This window comes from Meriones unguiculatus, chromosome X, assembly GCF_030254825.1.
Source record: "Meriones unguiculatus strain TT.TT164.6M chromosome X, Bangor_MerUng_6.1, whole genome shotgun sequence".
Classification (NCBI taxonomy): domain Eukaryota; kingdom Metazoa; phylum Chordata; class Mammalia; order Rodentia; family Muridae; genus Meriones; species Meriones unguiculatus.
In genome coordinates, this window is record NC_083369.1 from 63,764,595 (window position 1) to 63,786,660 (window position 22,066).

General features: G+C 41.8%; 1 long non-coding RNA gene and 1 other non-coding gene across 3 annotated transcripts in view; one reads left to right on the forward strand and one right to left on the reverse strand.

Annotated features, from left to right (window-relative positions):
* Nucleotides 1-22,066, forward strand: part of LOC132649860 (uncharacterized) — an 85,508-nt gene that overhangs the window by 58,097 nt on the left and 5,345 nt on the right. The gene's annotated exons all lie outside the window — the stretch shown is intronic.
* Nucleotides 12,524-12,630, reverse strand: LOC132650297 (U6 spliceosomal RNA). The gene has a single exon (XR_009588664.1). It is a non-coding gene; the product is annotated as a U6 spliceosomal RNA (small nuclear RNA).

The following is a 22,066-nucleotide window of genomic DNA, read 5'->3' on the forward strand; positions in this document are numbered from 1 at the left end:
GAGTTGAGTCCATTGATATTGATAGATTATAGTGACCAATGAGAATGTTAGTTCCATTTATTGTGGACTTCGTGGTGATTGTGTGTTTGTGTGCTTTTTTTCTTTTGATTTGTTGTTGTTGTTGTTGTGAGGTTATCTATGTCTTGTGTTTTCTTGGGTGTAGTTGATTTCGTTAGATTGGAGTTTTCTTTCTAGTATCTTCTGGTGTGCTGGGTTGCTCTGTAGATATTGTTTAAGTTTAGTTTTGTCATGGAACATTTTGTTTTCTCCATCTATGTTGATTGAAAGCTTTGCAGGATATAGTAGTCTGGGTTGACATCTTTGTTCTCTTAGAGTCTGCATGACCTCTGGCCAGACCCTTCTGGCTCTCATAGTTTCTATTGAGAAGTCTTGTGTGATTCTGATTGGTTTGCCTTTCTATTATGTTACTTTGACTTGCTGCTTTTAATATTTTTTCTTTGTTCTTTAAATTTGTGTTTTGACTATTATGTGATGTGAGAAGTTTCTTTTCTGGTGTAGTCTATTTGGTGTTCTGTAAGCATCTAGTATATTTAAAGACATCTCTTTAGGTTAGGGAAAATTTTTTCTATGGTTTTCTTGAAAATGTTTTCTGCACTTCAAGAAATGCTTAACGTCCTTAGCCATCAGAGAGATGCAAATCAAAACGACCCCGAGATTTCACCTGACACCCACCAGAATGGCTAAGATCAAAAACTCAAGTGACAACACATGCTGGAGAGGTTGTGGAGAAAGGGAAACCCTCCTCCATTGCTGATGGGAATGCAAACTTGTACAACTACTTTGGAAATCAATCTGGCGTTTTCTCAGACAATTAGGAATAGTGTTTCCTCAAGATCCAGCTATACCACTCGTAAGCATATATCCAAAAGTGGCTCAAGTACACAACAAGGACATTTGCTCAACCATGTTTGTAACAGCTTTATCCATAATAGCCAGAACCTGGAAACAACCCAGATGCCCCTCAATTGAGGAATGGATACAGAAATTGTGGTACTTCTACACAATGGAATACTACTCAGCAAGTAAAAACGAGGAAATCATGAAATTTGCAGGCAAATAGTGGGACCTAGAAACTATCATCCTGAGTGAGGTATCCCAAAAGCAGAAAGACACACATGGTATATACTCACTTATATAGTCCTATAAGATAGGACAAATATACTGAAATCTATCCACCTAAAGAAAATAAACAAGAAAGACGACCCAGGGTACAATGATCAATCCTCATTTAGAAAGACAAATGGGATGGACATTGGATGTAGGAGCAAACAAGTAACAGGACAGGAGCCTACCACAGAGAGCCTCTGAAAGACTCTACCTAGCAGTGTATCAAAACAGATATTAAGACTCATAACCAAACCTCCGGTAGAATGCAGAAAACCAAAAAAAGGGGGCAGGGGCGAGTTAATACGACTTGGAGAGGACAGGATTTCCACAAGGACCAAATATATCTGGGCACAGGGGTCTTTTATGGACTGTTTCTCCAAACAAGGACCATGTATGGATGAAACCTAGAGCCCCTGCTCAGATGTAGCCCTTGGTAGCTCAGTATCCAAGTGGGTACCCTAATAAGGAGAGCAGGGACTGTTTCTGACATGAACTTGATGGCAGGCTCTTTGACCATCCCCCCCCCCCCCCCCGAGAGAAGCAGCCTTGCTAAGTAAGCCACAGAGGAGGACTTTGCAGCCAGTCGTGAAGACACCTGATAAACCAGCATCAGATGGAAGGGGAGGAGGTTCTCCCTTATCAGTGGACTTGGAAAGGGGCAGGGAGGAGATGAGGGTTGGAGGGAGGGTGAGATTGGGAGGGAAAGAGGAAGTGGGATACAGCAGGGATACAAAGTTAATAAACTGTAACTAATATTAAAAAAAAAAAACATTTTCTGGACCTTGAAGCCTGGAATCTTGTTTTTCGTCTATTCCTATTCTTAAATTTTGTCTTTTCACGACGTCCTTGATTTCTTGGATGTTTTGTGTTTGGGACTTTTCCAATTTTACTTTCTCTTTGAGAGATGTATCAATTTCTGCAATTATAACTTCAGCCCCTGAGATTCTTCCGTCTCTTGTATTTTGTTGGTGATGCTTACCTTTGTGGTTCCTGATCTTTTCTCCAAGTTCTCCAGCTCCAGGGTTTTCTCTACTTCTGTTTTCTTTATTGATTCTAATTCTGTTTTCATGTCTTGCACCATTTCCTTCATCTGTTTGAATGTGTATTCCTGTATTTCCATGATGTCTTCTATTTTTTTTTTGTTCATTTCCTCTCTATACATCACTGCTAGTGCCTCTACATATGACTCTGTTTGTTTGTCTGTATTTGCCCGTATTTCTTTGAGAGCTTTATTCCTTTTTTTTAATGTTCAGTTTCTGTTTTGTTTATTTCTGTTTCTTTTATTTTCTTTTTTTTTAATTTTATTTTTTTCTTATCAGTTACATTTTATTAACTCTGTATCCCAGCCGTGTCCTGCTCCCTCATTCCCTTCCAGTCCCTCCCTCCCTCCCTCATCTCCACCGTGACCCTTTCCAAGTCAACTCATAGGGGGGGACCTCCTCCCCATTCATCTGATCCTGTTTTATCAGGTATCTTCAGGACTGGCTGCAAAGTCCTCCTCTGTGGCCTAGCAGGGCTGCTCCTCCCTTGGGGGTGGGGAGGCCAAAGAGCCAGTCATTGAGTTCCTGTTAGAAATAGTCCTTGTTCCACTCACTTTGGGAAACCAATTAGTTACTGAGCTACCGCAGGCTACATCTGAGCAGAGGTTCTAGGTTATGTCCATACATGGTCCTTGGTTGAATGTCAGTCTCAGAAAAGACCCTGTGCCCAGATATATTTGGTCCTTGTGGAGCTCCTATCCTTTCCCCATCAAACTAACTCCCCTTCTGTCTTATGATTCCCTGTACTCTGCCAAAGCTTTGGTCATGAGTCTTTGCTTTGAAAACACTGCTAGTTAGAGTCTTTCAGATGTGCTCAGTAGACTCCTGTCATACTTTCAATGCACATCCCATCTGTCTTTCTAAACGAGGATTGATCATCTTACCCCATGTCTGCTCAATTGATTATCTTTTTTAGGTGTATAGGTTTCATTATGTTTATCATATCTTATAGGTCTATATAAGTGAGTATATACCGTGTTTGTTTTTCACCTCCTGGGATATTTCACTCAGAATGATCTTTTCTAGATTCCACCATTTGCCTGCAAATTTCATGATTTCCTCCTTTTTGATTGTTGAGTAGTATTCCATTGTGTAAAAATACCACAATTTCTGTACCCACTCCTCTGTTGATGAACATCTGGGTTGTTTCCAGGTTCTGGCTATTACAAATAAAGCTGCTATAAATATGGTTGAGCAAGTATCCCTTTTGTGTACTTGAGCAAACTTTGGGTATATACCTAGCAGTGGTATAGCTGGATCTTGAGGTAGCACTATTCCTAATTGTCTTAGAAAGCGCCAGATAGCTTTCCAGAGTGGTTGTACCAGTTTACATTCCCACCAGCAGTGGAGGAGGGTTCCCCTTTCTCCACAACCTCTCCAGCATGTGTTGTCATTTTAGTTTTTCATTTTGGTCATTCTGATGGATGTAAGGTGATATCTCAGGGTCATTTTGATTTGCATTTCCCTGATGGCTAATGAGGATGAGCATTTCTTTAAGTGTTTCTCTGCCATTCGATATTCCTCTGTCGAGAATTCTCTGTTTAGCTCTGTTCCCCATTTTTTAATTGGGTTACTTGGTTTGCTGCTTTTCAGCTTCTTTAGTTCTTTGTACAGACTGGATATTAGTCCTCTGTCAGAGAAAGGGTTAGTGAAGATTCTTTCCCAATCTATAGGCAGTTGTTTTGTTTTGATGACGGTGTCCTTTGCTTTACAGAAGCTTTTCAGTTTCATGAGGTCCCATTTATTGATTGTTGTTCTCAGAGCCTGTGCTGTTGGTGTTCTGTTCAGGAAGTTGTCTCCTGTGCCAATGAGTTCTAGGCTGGTTCCCCACTTTTTTTTCTAGCTGATTTAGTGTATCTGGTTTTATGTTGAGGTCTTTGATCCACTTGGACTTCAGTTTTGTGCAGGGTGATAAATATGGATCTATTTTTATTTTTCTGCATGTGGACATCCAGTTGGACTAGCACCATTTGTTGAAGATGCTGTCTTTTTTCCATTGAATGGTCTTGGCTTCTTTGTCAAAAATCGAGTATTCATAGGTGTGTGGGTTTATTTCTGGGTCTTCTATGCGGTTCCATTGATCCTCCTTTCTGTTTCTATGCCAGTATCATGCAGTTTTTATTACTATTGCTCTGCAGTACAACTTGAGATCGGGGATAGAGATACCTCCAGATGATCTGTTGTTGTACAGGATCGTTTTGGAGAGTCTGGGTTTTTTGTTTCTCCATATGAAGCTAAGAATCTTTTTTTCAAGGTCTGTAAAGAATTGAGTTGGTATTTTGATGGGAATTGCATTGAATCTGTAGATTGCTTTTGGCAGGATGGCCATTTTCACAATGTTAATCCTACCAATCCATGAGCACGGGAGATCTTTCCATTTTCTGAGATCTTTTTCGATTTCTTTCTTCAGAGACTTGAAGTTTTTCTCAAACAGGTCTTTCACTTGCTTAGTTAGTGTCACCCCAAGGTACTTTATGTTATTAGTGGCTATTGTGAAGGGTGTTGTTTCCCTAATTTCTTTCTCAGCCTTTTTGTCTTTGGTATACAGGAAGGCTTCTGATTTTTTTGAGTTGATTTTGTATCCTGCCAGTTTGCTGAAGGTTTATCAGCTGGAGGAGTTCTCTGGTTGAATTTTTGGGGTCGCTCATATATACTATCATATCATCTGTGAATAGTGACACTTTGACCTCTTCCTTTCCGATTTGTATCCCCTTGATCTCCTTTAGTTGTCTTATTGCTCTGGCTAGGACTTCAAGTACTATGTTGAAGAGGTATGGAGAGAGTGGGCAGCCTTGTCTTGTCCCTGATTTCAGTGGGATTGATTTAAGTTTCTCTCCATTGAGTTTGATGCTGGCTATAGGCTTGCTGTATATTGTCTTTACTATCTTTAGGTATGTGCCTTGTATCCCTGATCTCTCCAAGACTTTAAACATGAATGGGTGTTAGACTTTGTCAAATGCTTTTTCAGCATCTAAGGAGATAATCATGTGGTTTTTCTCCTTCAGTTTGTTTATGTGGTGGATTACATTGATGGATTTCCATATGTTGAACCACCCTTGCATGCCTTGGATAAAGCCTACTTGGTCGTGATGAATGATATCTTTGATGTGTTCTTGGATTCGGTTTGCAAGTATTTTATTGAGTATTTTTGCATCAATGTTCATAAGAGAGATAGGTCTGAAGTTCTCTTCTTTTGTTGGGTCTTTGTGTGGTTTAGGTATCAGGGTGACTGTCGCTTCATAGAACGAGTTTGGTAATGTACCTTCTGTTTCTATTTTGTGGAATAGTTTGAGGAGAATTGGTGTTAGCACTTCTTTGAAGGTCTGGTAGAATTCTGCACTGAAACCATCAGGCCCAGGGCTTTTTTTGGAGGGGAGACTGTGAATGACTGCTTCAATTTCCTTGGGGGATATAGGGCTATTCAGTCTTTCTACCTGATCTTGACTTAATGTTGGAAGATGGAATCTATCAAGAAAATTGTCCATTTCATTTAGGTTTTCAAATTTTGTGGCATGTAGGCTTTTGTAGTATGACCTAATGATTGTTTGAATTTCCTTAGTGTTTGTAGTTATGTCATCGTTTTCATCTCTGATTTTGTTCATTTGGATAGATTTTCTCTGCTTTTTAGTTTGGCTAAGGGTTTGTCTATCTTGTTGATTTTCTCAAAGAACCAGCTTTTTGTTTCATTGATTCTTTAAATAGCTTTATTTGTTTCTAATTGATTGATTTCAGCCCTGAGTTTGATTATTTCCAGCCGTCTGCTCCTCTTGGGTGTATCTGCTTCTTTTTTTTCTAGGGTTTTCAGTTGGTCCATTAAGTTGTTTGTATGTGATGCTATGAATTTCTTCTTGCAGGCACTTAGTGCTATAAATTTTCCTCTGAGCACTGCTTTCAATGTGTCCCATAAATTTGGGTATGTTGTGCCTTCATTTTCATTGAATTCTAGGAAGTCTTTAATTTCTTTCTTTATTTCTTCCATAACCCAGCTGTCATTGAGTAACAAGTTGTTCAGTTTCTATGTGCGTTTAGGCTTTTTGTTATTTCTGTTGTTGTTGAAGTCCAGCTTTAGTCCATGGTGGTCAGATAGAATACAAGGGATTACTTCTATCTTTTTGTATCTGTTGAGGCTTGCTTTATGACCAACTATATGGTCTATTTTGGAGAAGGTTCCATGCGGTGCTGAAAAGAAGGTATACTCTTTTGAGTTTGGATGAAAAGATCTGTAGACGTCTATTAGGTCCATTTGATTTAGGGTCTCTGTAAGTGTTTTTATTTCCCTATTTGTTTTCTGTCTAGTTGATCTGTCCCTTGGTGAGAGTGGAGTGTTGAAGTCTCCCACTATTAGGGTATTAAGATCAATGTGTGATTTAAGCTTTAATATTGTTTCATTTACGAATGTAGGTGCTCTTGTATTTGGGGCATAGATATTCAAAATTGTAATGTCCTCTTGGTGGATTTTTCCTTTGATGAGAATATAGTGGCCCTCCTTATCTTTTTTTATTAACTTGGTTTGAAAGTCTATTTTATTATATATTAGGATGGCTACTCCTGCTTGTTTTCTGGAACCATTTGCTTGAAAAACATTTTTCCAGCCCTTTACTCTGAGGTAGTGTTTATCTTTGTTGCATAGGTGTGTTTCTTGGATGCAGCAGAATGTTGGATCTTGTTTCCGCAACCATTCTGTTAGTCTGTGTCTTTTTATTGGGGAGTTGAGTCCATTGATGTTGATAGAAACTAGTGAGCAACAATTGTTACTTACTTTAGATGTGGGGTTGGTGGTGTCACTGTGTTTCATTGCTTGTATTCTTTTGTTTTGTTTTTTTGTTGTTGTGTAGTTATCTATTTCCTCTCTTTCCTTAGATGTAGTTGTTTTCTTTGGTTTGGAGTTTCCCTTCTAGTAACTTCTGTAGAGCTGGGTTACTATGAAGATATTGTTTAAATTTGGTTTTGTCTTGGAATATTTTGAATTCTCAGTCTATGTTGATTGAAAGTTTTGCTGGGTATAGTAGTCTGGGTTGGAATTTGTGGTCCCTTAAGGACTGTATGATTTCTGTCCAGGCCCTTCTGGCTTTCATAGTTTCTGTTGAGAAATCTGGTGTGATTCTGATAGGTCTACCTTCATATGTTACTTGGCCTTTTTCCCTTGCTGCTTTTAAAATTTTTTCTTTGTTCTGTAGGTTCAGTGTTTTGACTATGATGTGATGTGAAGAATTTCTTTTCTGGTCTAGTCTACTTGGTGTTCTGTAGGCCTCTTGTATGTTTATGGTCATCTCCTTCTTTAAGTTCAGAAAGTTTTCTTCTATAATTTTCTTGAAAATATTTTCCGGACCTTTGAGCCTGATGTCTTCTTTTTGTTCTACTCCTGTTATTCTTAGGTTTTGTCTTTTCATGGTGTCCTTGATTTCTTGGATGTTTTGTGTTTGGAACTTTTCTGATTTAATTTTTTCTTTGAGAGACGTGTCAATTTCTGCAAATGTATCTTCGGCTCCTGAGATTCTTTCTTCCATCTCTTGTATTCTGTTGGTGATGCTTACTTTTGTAGTTCCTGATCTTTTCTCTATGTTCTCCAGCTCCTGGTTTTTCTCTGTTTGTGTTTTCTTTATTGATTCTAATTCTGTTTTCATGTCTTGCACCATTTCCTTCATCTGTTTGAATGTGGAGTCCTGCTTTTCAATGACAGCTTTTATTTTATTTTATTTTTTTGTCCGTTTCCTCTCTATGTATCACTAATTGTGCCTCTACTTTTTTGGGTATAATTGCCTGTATTTCTATGAGAGCTTTGTATATTTTTTCTTTATTTGCCTTCATTTGTGTGGACATTTCTTTGAGAGCTTTGTGCATTTCTTCTTTGTTTGCCTCAATTTTCGTGGTCATTTCTCTGAGAGCATGATTTGTTTCCTCTTTGTTCATCTCGATTTCTTTGGCTATTTCTCTGAGGGCTTTGTTAATTTCATCTTTATGGGCCTCTAATAGCTGGAGAAACATAGTTTTGAGGTCGTTTTCTTGTATATCTAGAGAATTGTTTTGTGGGGTTGCTGGTGAAGTCATTATGTCCTGATTTTTGTTGGGAATGTTCTTACTTCTGCCTCTAGCCATCTGGTTATTTATAATCCTCACTGTTTGTTCCTCGAGATTGTAGTTCGGGCTATGATCGTCTCTTTCTGTTTTCTGGACTGTTTTTTCAGGAAGATGACAGAGGTTTGGGAGTGTGCACTGTGCTTTCAGTTTTGCCTAAGTAAGGAATGTGATGCTGGCTCTATTCACGTGCACTTTTAGCGGGCGCAGTGTGCATTCGTGGAGTCTCTGACTATTGCAGTGGCCTGCAGGCCATTATTACGCAGTTCTGTCTGAGATCCAGGGATTGTTTGCCTGGATTACACTGGTGGACCTGCAAGGCAGAGGCTTCAACGTTGGGGTCGCTATCCCAAGAGTCCCTATGATGCCCACACTAGGCGTGTGGGTGGCAGGGATCTCGTCTGGTTGCTTTTGTGGAGAGGCCCTGGGTCTGGGGAAAACTCTCCCTAGAAGGCTCACTCACTCTCTTGCTGGACCAGTTGGAATGCACAGGGGTTCCCCTTGCTCTCTACTCTCTGATTTGTTCCTGCTTCAGGAAGTGCGCGGGTAGGCTAACAGTCAGCTCTGTGACACTGTGGTCACAGGACTCGGTGTCCACCTTTCCTGTGTGCTGCCTCTCTGTCCTTTCCCTCTGCCAGGAGGGGTTATGTTGACTGATCCTGGGGAGGTGCGGGAAAGAGTTAGGTTGAGTGTTCTCAATCCCTGATCCCGGGCCCAGATCTCTCTGCCAGAAGCAGCCTGGCGGTAGAGCCTATGTTTGCTGATCCTGAGAGAGTATCAGGTAGGATTGAGTGTCCTCAGATCCAGAGCTTGGGTTTCTCTGCTAGGGGCCACTGGGTGAGCTGGAGAGAGGGTGTTGTGTCCTTGGCAGGCTGCCTCTCTATCCTTCCCCTCTAACCTTCCCCTCCGCTAGGGCAAGCTTATGGTGGTGCTCTCAGGGGAGTGCCAGAAGGGGTTGGGGCTTCTCAGTTCGATTCTGAGCCGGGGTTTCTCGGCCAAGGGTTGGGGGGGACTCTGGTGATAGAACTTGCTGCTATACCTTATTGCGCTGGACCCAGGAGAATCTCAGGATGTGTAGAATGACCACAGCCCCAGATCCCGCGCTGTAGTTTGTTTGCTAGGAGCAGCCAGCAGCACTGGAGTTCCGGCACTGTGAAGCCGCTGTGCACCTCTTTATCCTTCTGCTCTGCCATGGCAGGGTTATGGCAGCATTTGGGGGAGTGCCCGAAAGGATTGGGTTTCCTCAGCCCCGATCTCAGTTTGGGGTACAGACAATGTGGTCTGGCTCTCCGCGAGGCGGGAGCTCAGTTGTGATGGTGGTGGGTACCCGCGGTCAGCGAGACCTTCCAGGGAAAGACTGGGTGACCCGTGATCAGTCTCGCAACTTTGCTTCCCTGTGGGGTTTTCTTGCGACTGGGACTCCCAGTCTCAGGCACCCTTGTGCTCACCGATCAGCCTGGGAAAGTGATCGGGACTTGCAGCCTTACGGCACCAGCCCAGAGACCCAAAGCCCACGTTACCCAGGATATCTTCAGGAATCTGGCTGGGCAGCTGAGAGTGGGCTGGACTGATTCCCACGCCGTGGGATCCTCCCCTCACCTGGAAATCACGATAGCTGTTGTTTTAGGGCCCAGAGTTCAGTCTCCTGGTCGCTACATGGAGTGTGTTGTCCAGGTTCTCAGATACAGTGTTCTCCTGGCGCCGCCATCTTGGCCCCTCCTCCTGTTTCTTTTTTGAGAAGTATGTTCTTTATGTGCCTCTCATAACTAAATAAGCATAGACTTGAGATAATTTTCCAGTGTTTCTGATGAATTAAAATATTCATTGATTTTTGAGGTTGCTGGTGAAGCCATGATGTCTTGATATTTGTTGGATGTGTTCTTAAACTGGCTTATAGTCATCTGCATATCCCTAACTTTTGCTGTTTTTTTCCTGGATTCTGTACTTCAGACTGGGTCAGTCTGTCTCTGGTTTCTGGAGTATTCTTCAGGAAAATGAGAGTTTGAGAGTGGATGTTGGTGTTTCAGCTGTAACTAAGGATGGAAAGTAGCAGGTGCATGCACACAAGTGTGGAAGTGTGCGGGGTGGGGGGCAGGGGTGAGTGTGCCTTGAAGGACAGGATGCTACAGTGTGTAGATGCCTGGAAGGCTGGAGCATAAGCATGGGATGGGGTGCTGCCACTGTGGGTATTATGCACATGAGCAGGTGCCCTGAATACCTCAGTGGCTTACAGGCCTGTCCTACTGTCCTCCCATTATTCAGATATATCTGGTCTCCAGGAGTTGTTTGCCTGGACTCCACTGGGAGACCCATAGAACAGGGGCTTCAATATTGAGAATGCTGTACCAAGGATCCCCATGTTACCCACAGTGGGGGTGTGGTAGGGAAGGATCTGATGTCTGGCTGCTAGCATAGAGGGACCTTGGATCTGGGACTCTGCATGCACTCACTTGAAGCAGCACTCACTCCCTGGCAGGCATAATCAGAAAGCACAGGGGTTTCCCCTGTTCTCTACTCTCAAATTTGAGCCTGTAAAGGCAAATGAAACTGTAGGAGATCTGTCAGCTTAGTAGTGTCCCCTACCCTGTTTGGCTACTGCACATTGAGACCCATACTTGGGGCAATCACCTCTGCCCTCTCAGTCACTGAGCATGGAGGCTCTTGCTTAGGCTAGCTGCAGCTACAGATCTGGGAGGCCTGTACTGCCACAGCCTCTGCTGTCTCAGTCACCACAAGGAGGTTCATGCTTTGGGCAACGACTGCAGCCTCCACTGAACAGGAAGGCCTGTGCTTGCAGCAAGGGGAAGTGCAGGGGGGTCAAATGTTTGGTACTCTCATTCCCTGGAGACATCCACGGGTGACCTGGATCCAAATTATCCCAGCCTATGCATTGTCTCCTCACCCAGGGAGCCTCAATGTGGATGTTCTGGCTTCAGCTGCCCCTTCACTCACCAATTTAGGAGTTTCAGATCCTGTGACCCTAAATATGGTATGCGCTGGTTGCCACTGTTTTGGAATGGCTCCAATTTTGTTTCTTTTTTCCCCCTCCTTTTCTTTATTATTATTATTATTATTATTAATTACACTTTATTCATTTTGTATCCCCCCACAAGCTCCTCCCTCCTCCCCTCCCGATCCCACCCTCCCTCTCCTTTCTGCATGCGTGATCCTCCCCAAGTCCACTGATAAGGGAGGTCCTCCTCTCCTTCCTTCTGATCTTAGTCTATCAGATCACATCAGGAATGGATGCATTGTCTTCTTCTGTGGCCTGGTAAGGCTGCTCCCCCTTCAGGGGGAGGTGATCAAAGAGCAGGCCAATCAGATTGTGACAGACGCAGTCCCTCTTCACATTATTATGTGACCCACTTGGACACTGAACTGCCATGGGCTACATCTGTGCAGGGGTTCTAGGTTATCTCCATGAATAGTCCTTGGTTGGAGTATGAGTCTCTGGGAAGTTCCCTGTGTTCAAATTGTCTTGTTCTGTTGCTCTCCTTGTGGAGTTCCTGTCCTCTCCAGCTCTTGCTATTTCCCACTTCTTACATAAAATTCCATTCACTCTGCCCGACAGTTGGCCATCAGGCTCAGCATCTGCTTTGATAATCTGCAGGGCAGAGGCTTTCAGAGGCCCTCTGTAGCAGGTTCCTAGGTTGTTTCCTGTTTTCTTCTTCTGATGTCCATCCTCTTTGCCTTTCAGGATGGGGATTTTAGTTAGGGTCCTCTCTTTTGCTTAGTTTGTTTAGATGTACCGATTTTAGTGGGTTTATCCTATGTTGTATGTTTATATGAGTGAGTATATACCGTGTGTGTCTCTTTGCTTCTGGGACAACTCACTCAGGATGATCCTTTCCAGGTCCCACCATTTACCTGCAAATTTCATGATTTCCTTACTTTTCATTGCTGAGTAATACTCCATTGTATAGATGTACCACAATTTCTGCATCCATTCTTCAGTTGAGGGGCATCTGGGCTGTTTCCAGCTTCTGGCTATTACAAATAAAGCTGCTACAAACATGGTTGAGCAAATGTCCTTTTTGTGTACTTGAACCTCTTTTGGGTATATGCCTAGGAGTGGTATGGCTGGATCTTGAGGAAGCGCTATTCCTAGTTGTCTGAGAAAGTGCCAGATAGATTTCCAGAGTGGTTGTACAAGTTTACATTCCCACCAGCAGTGGAGAAGGGTTCCCCTTTCTCCACAACCTCTCCAGCATGTGTTGTCACTTGAGTTTTTTGTTGTTGTTGTTGTTGTTGTGGTTGTTTCATTTTAATGACTGATCCACAAAAATATGGAACGCTTCACGAATTTGCGTGTCATCCTGACGCAGGGGCCATGCTAATCTTCTCTGTATCGTTCCAATTTTAGTATATGTGCTGCCGAAGCGAGCAGGTCACTTGAGTTTTTGATCTTGGCCATTCTGATAGGTGTAAGGTGAAATCTCAGGGTTGTTTTGATTTTCATTTCCCTAATTGCTAATGAGGTTGAGCATTTCTTTAAATGCTTCTCTGCCATTCGATATTCCTCTACAGAGAGTTCTCTGTTTAGCTCTGTTCCCCATTTTTTAAGTGGATTACTTGGTTTGCTACTTTTCAGCTTCTTTAGTTCTTTATATATACTGGATATGAGTCCTCTGTCAGATAAAGGGTTAGTGAAAATTCTTTCCCAATCTGTAGGGAGTCGCTTTGTTTTGATGACAGTATCCTTTGCTTTACAGAAGCTTTTCAGTTTCAGGAGGTCCCATTTATTGATTGTTGCTCTCAGAGCCTGTGCTATTGGTGTTCTGTTCAGGAAGTTCTCTCTTGTACCAATGAGTTCTAGGGTATTCCCCACTTTTTTTTTTTCTAGTCAATTTAATGTGTCTGGTTTTATGTTGAGGTCTTTAATCCACTTGGACTTCAGTTTTGTGCAGGGTAGTAAGTATGGATCTATTTTCATTTTTCTACATGTAGACATCCACTTAGACCAGCACCATTTGTTGAAGATGCTATCTTTTTTCCATTGTATGGTTTTGGCATCTTTGTCAAAAATCAGGTGTCCATAAGTATGTGGGTTTATTTCTGGGTCTTCTGTTCGGCTCCATTGATCCACCATTCTGTTTCTATGCCAGTACCATGCAGTTTTTATAACTGTTGCTCTATAGCACAGCTTGAGATCAGGGATGGAAATACCTCCAGAAGATCTTTTATTGTAGAGGATTGTTTTAGCAATTCTGGGTTTCTTGTTATTCCATATGAAGTTGAGAATTTTTCTTTCCAGGTCTGTAAAGAATTGTGTTGGCAATTTGATGGGAATTGCATTAAATCTGTAGATTGCTTTTGGTAAGATGGCCATTTTTACTATGTTAATCCTGCCAAGACATGAGCATGGGAGATCTTTCCATCTTCTCATATCTTCTTCTAATTCTTTCTTCAGAGACTTGAAATTTTTTTCATACAAGTCTTTGACTTGCTTGGTTAGGGTTACACCAAGGTACTTTATGTCATTTGTGGCTATTGTGAAGGGTGTTGTTTCCCTAATTTCTTTCTCAGCCCTTTTGTCTTTTGTATATAGGAGTGCTACTGATTTTTTTGAGTTAGTTTTGTATCCGGCCACTTCGCTGAAGGTCTTTATCATCTGTAGGTGTTCCCTGGTAGAGTTTTTGGGGTCACTCATGTATACTATCATATCATCTGCAAATAGTGATAATTTGACTTCCTCTTTTCCAATCTTTATCCCCTTGATCTCCTTCAACTGTCTTATTGATCTAGCAAGGACTTCCAGCACTATGTTGAAGAGATATGGAGAGAGTGGGCAGCCTTGTCTTGTCCCTGATTTTAGTGGGATTGCTTTAAGTTTCTCTCCATTTAGTTTGATATTGGCTATAGGCTTGCTGTATATCACCTTTACTATGTTTAGATATGTGCCTTGTATCCCTGATCTCTCCAATACTTTAAACATGAATGGATGTTGGATTTTGTCAAATGCTTTTTCAGAATCTAGGGAGATTATCATGTGTTTTTTTTTTTTTCTTTCAGTTTGTTAATATGGTGGATCACATTGATGCATTTTCATATATTGAACCCCCCTGCATACCTGGGATGAAGCCTACTTGGTCATAGTGGATAATATTTTTGATGTGTTCTTGGATTCGGTTTGCAAGTATTTTGTTAAGTATTGTTGCATCAATGTTTATAAGGGAGATTGGCCTGAAATTCTCTTTCTTTGTTTAGTCTTTGTGAGGTTTAGGTACCAAGGTTACTGTGGCTTCATAGAATGAGTTTGGTAGTGTTCCTTCTGTCTCTATTTTGTGGAATAGTTTGAAGAGAATTGGTGTTAGCTCTTCTTTAAAGGTTGGTAGAATTCTGTGCTGAAGCCATCTGGTCCTGGGCTTTTTTTGGATGGGAGACATTTGATGAACGCTTCTATTTCTTTGGAGGATATAGGACTATTTAGTTCATTTACCTGGTCCTGATTCAGCTTTGGTAAGTCAAATCGATCAAGAAAATTGTCCATTTCATTTATATTTTCAAATTTTGTGGCATATAGACTTTTGAAGTAAGTCCTAATGATTGTTTGGATTTCCTCAGTGTCTGTAGTTATGTCCCCCTTTTCATTTCTGATTTTGTTGATTTGGGTGGTGTCTCTCTGCCTTTTAGTTAGGGTTTGTCGATCTTGTTGATTTTCTCAAAGAACCAGCTCTTGGTTTCATTGATTCTTTGAATTGTTTTATTTGTTTCCACTTGATTCATTACAGCCCTGAGTTTGATTATTTCTAGCTGTCTACTCCTTCTTGGTGTGTCTGCTTCTTCTTTTTCTAGGGTTTTTAAGTGAGCCATTAGGGTGCTTGAATGAGCTGTCTCAAATTTCTTCTCGAAGTTACTTAGTGCTATGAACTTTCCTCTTAGCACTGCTTTCATTGTGTCCCACAAGTTTGGGTATGTTGTGTCTTCATTTTCATTGATTTCTAGAAAGACTTTAATTTCTTTCTTTATTTCTTCCCTGACCCAGCTGTTATTTAGTAACAAGTTGTTCAGTTTCCATGTGTGTGTAGGCTTTTTGCTATTTCTGTTATTGTTGAGGTCCAGCTTTATTCCATGGTGATCAGACAAGATACAAGGGATTATTTCAACCTTCTTGTATCTGTTGAGGCTTGCTTTGTGACCCACTATATGATCTATTTTGGAGAAGGTTCCGTGAGGTGCTGAGAAGAAGGTAAATTCTTTTTTGTTTGGGTGTAAAGTTCTGTAAATGTCTGTTAGGTCCATTTCATTCATGACCTCGGTCAGAGATATTGTTTCTTTGTTTAATTTCTGTTTTGTTGATCTGTCCTTTGTTGAGAGTGGGGTGTTGAAGTCTCCCACTATTAATGTGTGGGGATCTATATGTGGTTTAAATTTTATCAGTGTTTCTTTAACAAATGTGGGTGCTCTTGTATTTGGGGCATAGATGTTCAGGATTGTGATGTCTTCCTGGTGGAATTTTCCCTTGATGAGTATGAAGTGTCCTTCCCCATCTCTTTTTATTAATTTTGGTTGAAAGTCTATTTCATCAGTTATTAGAATGGCTACTCCTGCTTGCTTTTTGGAAAATCGTCTTCCAACCCTTTACCCTCAGGTAATGTCTATCTTTGTGCCTTATGTGTTTTTTTTGTATGCAACAGATTGCTGGGTTTTGTTTCCGTATCCATTCTGTTAATCTTTGTCTTTTTCCTGGAGAGTTGAGTCCATTGATGTTGAGAGAGATTAATGACCAGTGGCTGTTAGATCTCTTGATTTTTATGTTGGCTGTGGTCATCAGGTTGTGTGCTTGGTTGCTTTTTGTTTTACTGTAGTGAGGTTAATTTTTTCCTGTGTTTTCTTGAAAGAAGCTAATTTTTTGGGGTTGTATTTTCCCTTCCAGTGTCTTCTGTAATGCTGGATTTGTGTGTAGGTATTGTTGAAATTTGTTTTTTTCATTGAATATCTTGTTTTCTCCGTCTATGAGGACTGAGAGCTTTGCAGGGTATAGTAGCCTGGGGTGACATCTGTGTTCTCTTAGGGTCTGCATGATATCTGTCCAGGCCCTTCTGGCTTTCATAGTCTCTGTTGAAAAGTCAGGTGTGATTCTAATGGGTTTGCCATTATATGTTACTTGGCCTTTTTCCCTTGCAGCTTTTAGTATTTTTTCTTTGTTCTGTATGCTTACTGTTTTGATTATTATGTGGTGGGAGGATTTTCTTTTCTGGTCAAATTTGTTGGGTGTTCTATAGGCTTCATGTATTCTTATTGGCCTCTCCTTTAACTGGGGAAATTTTCTTCAATGATTTTGTTGAAAATATTTTCTGGGCCTTGGAGAAGGGAGTCTTCTTTTTTCCTCTATACCTATTATTCTTAGGTTTTGTCTTTTCATATTGTCTTGGATTTCTTGGACGGTCTGTGTCAGGAATTTTTTTGATTTAACATTTTCTTTGACAGATACATCAATTTCTTCCATTGTATCTTCTACACCTGAGATTCTTTCTTCCATCTCTTGTAGTCTGTTGGTTATGCTTACCTCTGTAGTTCCTGTTTTCTTCCCTAGATTCTTCCTCTCCATTATTTTCTCCATTTGTGTTTTCTTTAATTTTTCCAATTCTATCTTCAGGTCTTGAGTTGTTTTGTTTACTTCCTTCACCTGTCTGATTGTACTTTCCTGTTTTTCTTTTAGTTCCTTCAACTCTTTTTCTTTTATTTCATTCAGTGCTTTAAGCATTTCCTTTCTAAAGGCCATAAAGTGTTTGGCTGCAGCTTCCTCTATTTCTTTACAGATGGCAATATTCTGTTTGAGTTTATCTTCCTCTATGTCTTTACGTATTTTATTTGTTTCCTTTGTTATCATTTTCATGAGCATAGTTATTAGGTCGTCTTCTTGGATTTCAGTTATGCTGGGGTGTCCAGGGCTACTTGCCCCTGAGTAACTGGGTTCTGGAGATGCCATTTTGCTCTGTCTTTTGTTGCTTGAGCTTTTATGCTGGCTTCTACCCATTGAGCTATCTTAGGTGTTTGGGGTCATTTTCTGGTGGTTCCTGGGGATCCTGTGGTGGAGAGAATCCCCTTTGCAGAAAGCTGGTTTTTCCTGAAGGATGTCTTCTCAGCTTTTTGGGTATAGTACCTGGATGGCTGGCGTTTTTTCAGGAGTTGCTGCTGTTCACCTCAGGGATAGAGACCTGAGTGGTAACTGTGGTGGTTGTTAGTCGGGAGGGTTCTCCTCTCACCCAGGGAAGTCCTGGAGACAGCTGCCCTGTTTCTGGGTTTCTTGCTGTAAATTTAATGATCAGCTGCTGTGACCCAGTTGGACATCAGGCACGCAACAACTGTTTGTGCCTGTGTCTGGAGCACAGCTGAGTGATGGCGGCTCGGCCCCGCCGGTCTGCTAGACTTTTTCCAGGGAAGGATTGGGTGATTTAAGTCAGTACAGTTTCCTTCCTTTCCTGTGGATTTTCTGGAGACAGGAACTCCCAGTCTCTGTTTTGCCCTGGGGCGCACTGCTCAGTCTCCGCCAGCTGTCTGGCATGCAGAAACTGCCTGTGTCTGCCTTTCCGGCCTTTGGGAGCCTGGGCTTCTGCCTAAACTGGGTAATTTTCCCGAGACCATTTCGGGGTGGGAGTGTTGGCTGAGTGCTCTGAGATCAGATGAGCCGTTTCCCTCCCTGTGTGTTTGCACTGGACAGTGAAACTCGTTCGCTGGTGCCCTGGTGCCCACAGTTCTATCTCAGGCGACGAATCAGGAGTGCAGGCAGGGCTCTGTGCAGGCGCCTGGGTCCCTGGCTCTAGCTTCGGGCTGGCTCCTGGGGCGCCCGTGGAACCCGAGTCTTTTCCAGGGGATGTCTGGGTGACCTAAGGTCAGTCCCAATCGTTTCCTGCACCGTGGGGTTATCTCTCGACTGAAAATTCCAGTCTCTGATAGTGTGGTGCCCAAGGTTCAGTCTGGGACCCTGACCAGAGACACTGGCTTGTGGCTCTGGGCTGGGGCTGGGGCTGGCGGCCGGCAGCCAAGCGTCTGGTGGAACTGGGATCTCTTCCGAAGTTTAGCCGGGTGAGTTAAAAGCTGATTGAATCCCCCACCGTGGGGTATCCTCTCACCTGGGAAACACAATCACTGTGTTTTATGGCCTCGAGTTCTGATTGCTGGTCACTGTGCTGATCCTGCTGTGCTGCTGGTCAGAATGAGAGTCCTCCCGGCGCCGCCATCTTGCCCCGACTCAGGATTTTGTTTCTTGACCCACTTAATAATCCTATATTTTTTAAAAATTCTATTTATTTATTTACTTATCTATTTGTTACAATTTATTCACTTTTTGTCTCCTCCCAGCCACATCCACCCTCCCTCTTCTCCCCCTATGCCCCTTTCCTAGTCCCCTATATTAGGGGAAGATCTCCCCTTCTCTCTGACCCCAGCTTATCAGGTCTCATCAAGGCTGGCTGCATCATCTTCCTCTGTGGTCTGGCAAAGCTGCCCCCGCCAGGGGAAGGTGATCAAAGAGCTGGCCACTGAGTTCATGTCAGAGTTCATGCCCCACTTACTACGGAACCCACTTGGAAACTGAGCAGCCTATGGGCTTCCTTTGAACATACGGTGTTGATCCTCTCCATGCAAGGTGCTTGGTTGTAGTATCGGTTTCTGCACGACCCCCTGTGCCCAGGTTTTTGTTTTGTTTTGTTTTGTTTGTTTGTTTGTTTGTTTTCCTCTGTTGCTCTCCTTGTGGAGTTCCTATCCCCTTCAGGTCTTTCTATCTCCATCTTCCATAATGATTCTGGAACTCCACCTTTAAAGTCTGGCAGTGAGTCTCAGCAACTTCTCCGATAATTTTGTGGGTAGTCTTTCAGAGGTCCTTTGTGGAAGGCTCCTGTCCTGTTCCTTGTCTTCTCCTTCTGATGTCTACCTTTTTGCCCTTCTGAATGAGGATTAAGCCTCTTTCCTAGGGTCTTTCTTGTTTAGCTACTTTAGGACTATAGATTTTAATATGTTTATCCTATATTATATGGCTAATAGCCACTTATAAATAAATATATACCATATGTGTCTTTCTGCTTCTGGGTTACCTCACTTAAGATGATCTTTCTAGTTCCCACCATTTGCCTGCAAATTTTATTATTTCCTTGCTTTTAATTGCTGAGTAATATTCTGTTTGGTAAATGTACCACACTTTCTGTGTCCACTCTTTTGTTGAGGGACATCTAGGTTGTTTCCAATTCTGGCTATTACAAATAAAACTGCTATGAACATTGTTGAGCAAATATTCTTATTGAATGGTGGGGAACCTTTTGGGTATATGCCTAGGAGTGGTATAGCTGGATCTTGAAGTAGCATTATTCCTGATTTCCTCAGAAACGCCAGATTGATTTTCAAAGTGGTTGTACAAGTTTACATTCCCATCAGCAATGGAGGAGGGTTCCCCTTTCTCCACAACCTCTCCAGCATGCATCATCCTTTGGGTTTTTGATCTTAGCCATTTTGATGGATATGAGGTGAATCTGAGGGTCACAACCTATGTTTTTTGATTGGAGTTGAGGCCATTAATACTTAAATTTTAGAATTGTATTCAGCAATCATGTTGCTTTTTGGTGTTATTGGCTTGTGTTCTTAGTGTTTTCTTTGTGTTTTACTAATTATGGCATTGTGTATCTTTCCATAGTCTCTTGGCTATGCTCATTCTGTCTCTTTAGCTTGAATTATTGATTTCTGTATTTTCTTTATGTTTGATTTCTTGGGTATACTTTTTAAGGCTGTTTATATCATGGCAAGTTTTTCTTTCTCCTTCAACTTTGGCAGATAACATTTCTGGGTATATTCCTGAATGGCCTTGATGGTCTTTTAGTACTTACAGTACATTTTTTCATTTGGCTTTCAAGGTTTCAGTTGAGAAATCAGCTGTTATTCTAATAGTTTTCCTTTATATATGACTTGCACTTTTTCTCTTAAAGCTCTCAGCACATTTTCTTTGTTTTATATACTGAATGTTTTAACTATTATATGCCATGGTATTTTTTTCTGGTTTGTGTTCTGTGTTCTTGTAACTGTATGGGCTTGTCTTTCCTTAATTTCGAGAATTATTCTATAATTTTGTTAAAGATCTGATCTTTGCTACTGAATTGGAATTCTTCTCCCTATCTATGCCTATAATTGGAAAGTTTTAGTCTTTTTCAGTGCTCCACATTTCTTGTATGTTCTTTTCTTCAGTCTTTTCCCTCATAGTCTTGCTTATTTGGCCTAGATTCTTTACTTTGTTTTTGAATCCTGATAATTTAGCTTCTGTTTCATCATTCTACTTGTAAGGCTTTTCTCTGAGTTTTTCTGCCAAGTTTTTCCATTCCATCTTCATTTCAACTTGAACCCTCTTCATTGCTTCCATCTCCTTACTGAATTTCATTCTCAAGTCCTGAATTGCCTTCATCATTTCCATCAGCTTTATGTTTGTATTTCCTTGGACATAACTCAGGCACTTAGTCTCAAGTAATTTTTCCCTAATTTCATTTATCTGTTTATCTGTGTTTTCTTTAAACTCCTTGAATTCTTGGATGAAGTTTCTGATTGGTCTTTTAAATTCTGTGGCCTGTGCTTTAAGTAATCCTCATTGTCAAACATTTCTATAGGAGTTGTAGGTTTTAGAGAGAAGATACAGCCTTGATCGTTCTTATCATTTGCATATTTGTGATGAGATCTTGGTATGTAGACTTCTTTTGTTCTGTGTCTTATATGGACACAGCAGGTTGCGGCAGAAGAGAGGATGTGTGGGTCAGTTGGGCCTAGAGTTTGGAAATGGCTTAGGTAGAATGAAGTCAAGTAGACAGAGCAGGCTGCCCTGGTGTACAGGATGTGTGTCCTGGTCCAAACCTGAAGTGTCGGGTAGATCTGGCTGGGTGGAAAGGTTGGGTGTGGTATAGGGAGTGAGAGTCAGACTAGGCCAGGGCACTGAATGTGGGACTCAAGCTAGATCTGATGGGTTGGGGAGGGAACATAGATGGGAAGATCAGGTAGAGTCACTGGGCTAAACACTGGAGAAGGGTAGAGAAGCTGGATGTGGCATGAGTAATTTTTATTTGAAACGGGGTTTCATATTATACTTCTGCAGTCCAGGTTGCCTTGGAATTTACTCTAGTCCTCTGCCTCGTCTTCTCAGTGTTGGAATACAGGTGTGAGTTAGAAGGTCCTTGACTCTGAAATTTATAGGGAAACAAAGTCACGTGAAGTCATAGCTGGAGGGACTTGTATGTTGGAGAAAGCTTTTTAAATTTCTTTTATGTTTTTATTAAATTTTTGTATCTATTTTTGCTTTGTTTTGAGTTAGATACATTTCTGAGAAAGAAATAGAATTGTTGAAGTTTCAGGAATCAAATCAAATGGACTAGTGGAACAGAGAAAGCAGGAAGGGACAGACTGTTGGGATCCATAAGCAGGCATCTCTGTGGCTAGCTCTGATGACCTGACAAATGGGACATCAGGTATCTGTGAGGCCAACTACACACCACATTCAGAATACCTGAAACCACCTGTGCATGCTCTGGGTCACCTTATAAGAGAACTTGCACCACCACCCCGTCTCTCTCTTGCCCTACCCAGAGACAGTCTCTGTGACCCCCTTCTCCTTCCCTTAATAATGGAATGAATCATGTGGCATGATTTGTGAACCTGCTGTGTAACTTCTCTGCACAATCCTAATATTGGTGCACTTGGCCAGGAATAGGTGCCTCCAGTGGCCATGCCATGTGGTGGTTGCTTTTTGGCGCCAGCACCCCACCTGAGCTGCTGGAAACCTATTTCATTCCAAATCCACCCACAGCCACTTTCCAGGAACCAGATTGCTATCTCCTGCATGCAACACCAGCTGG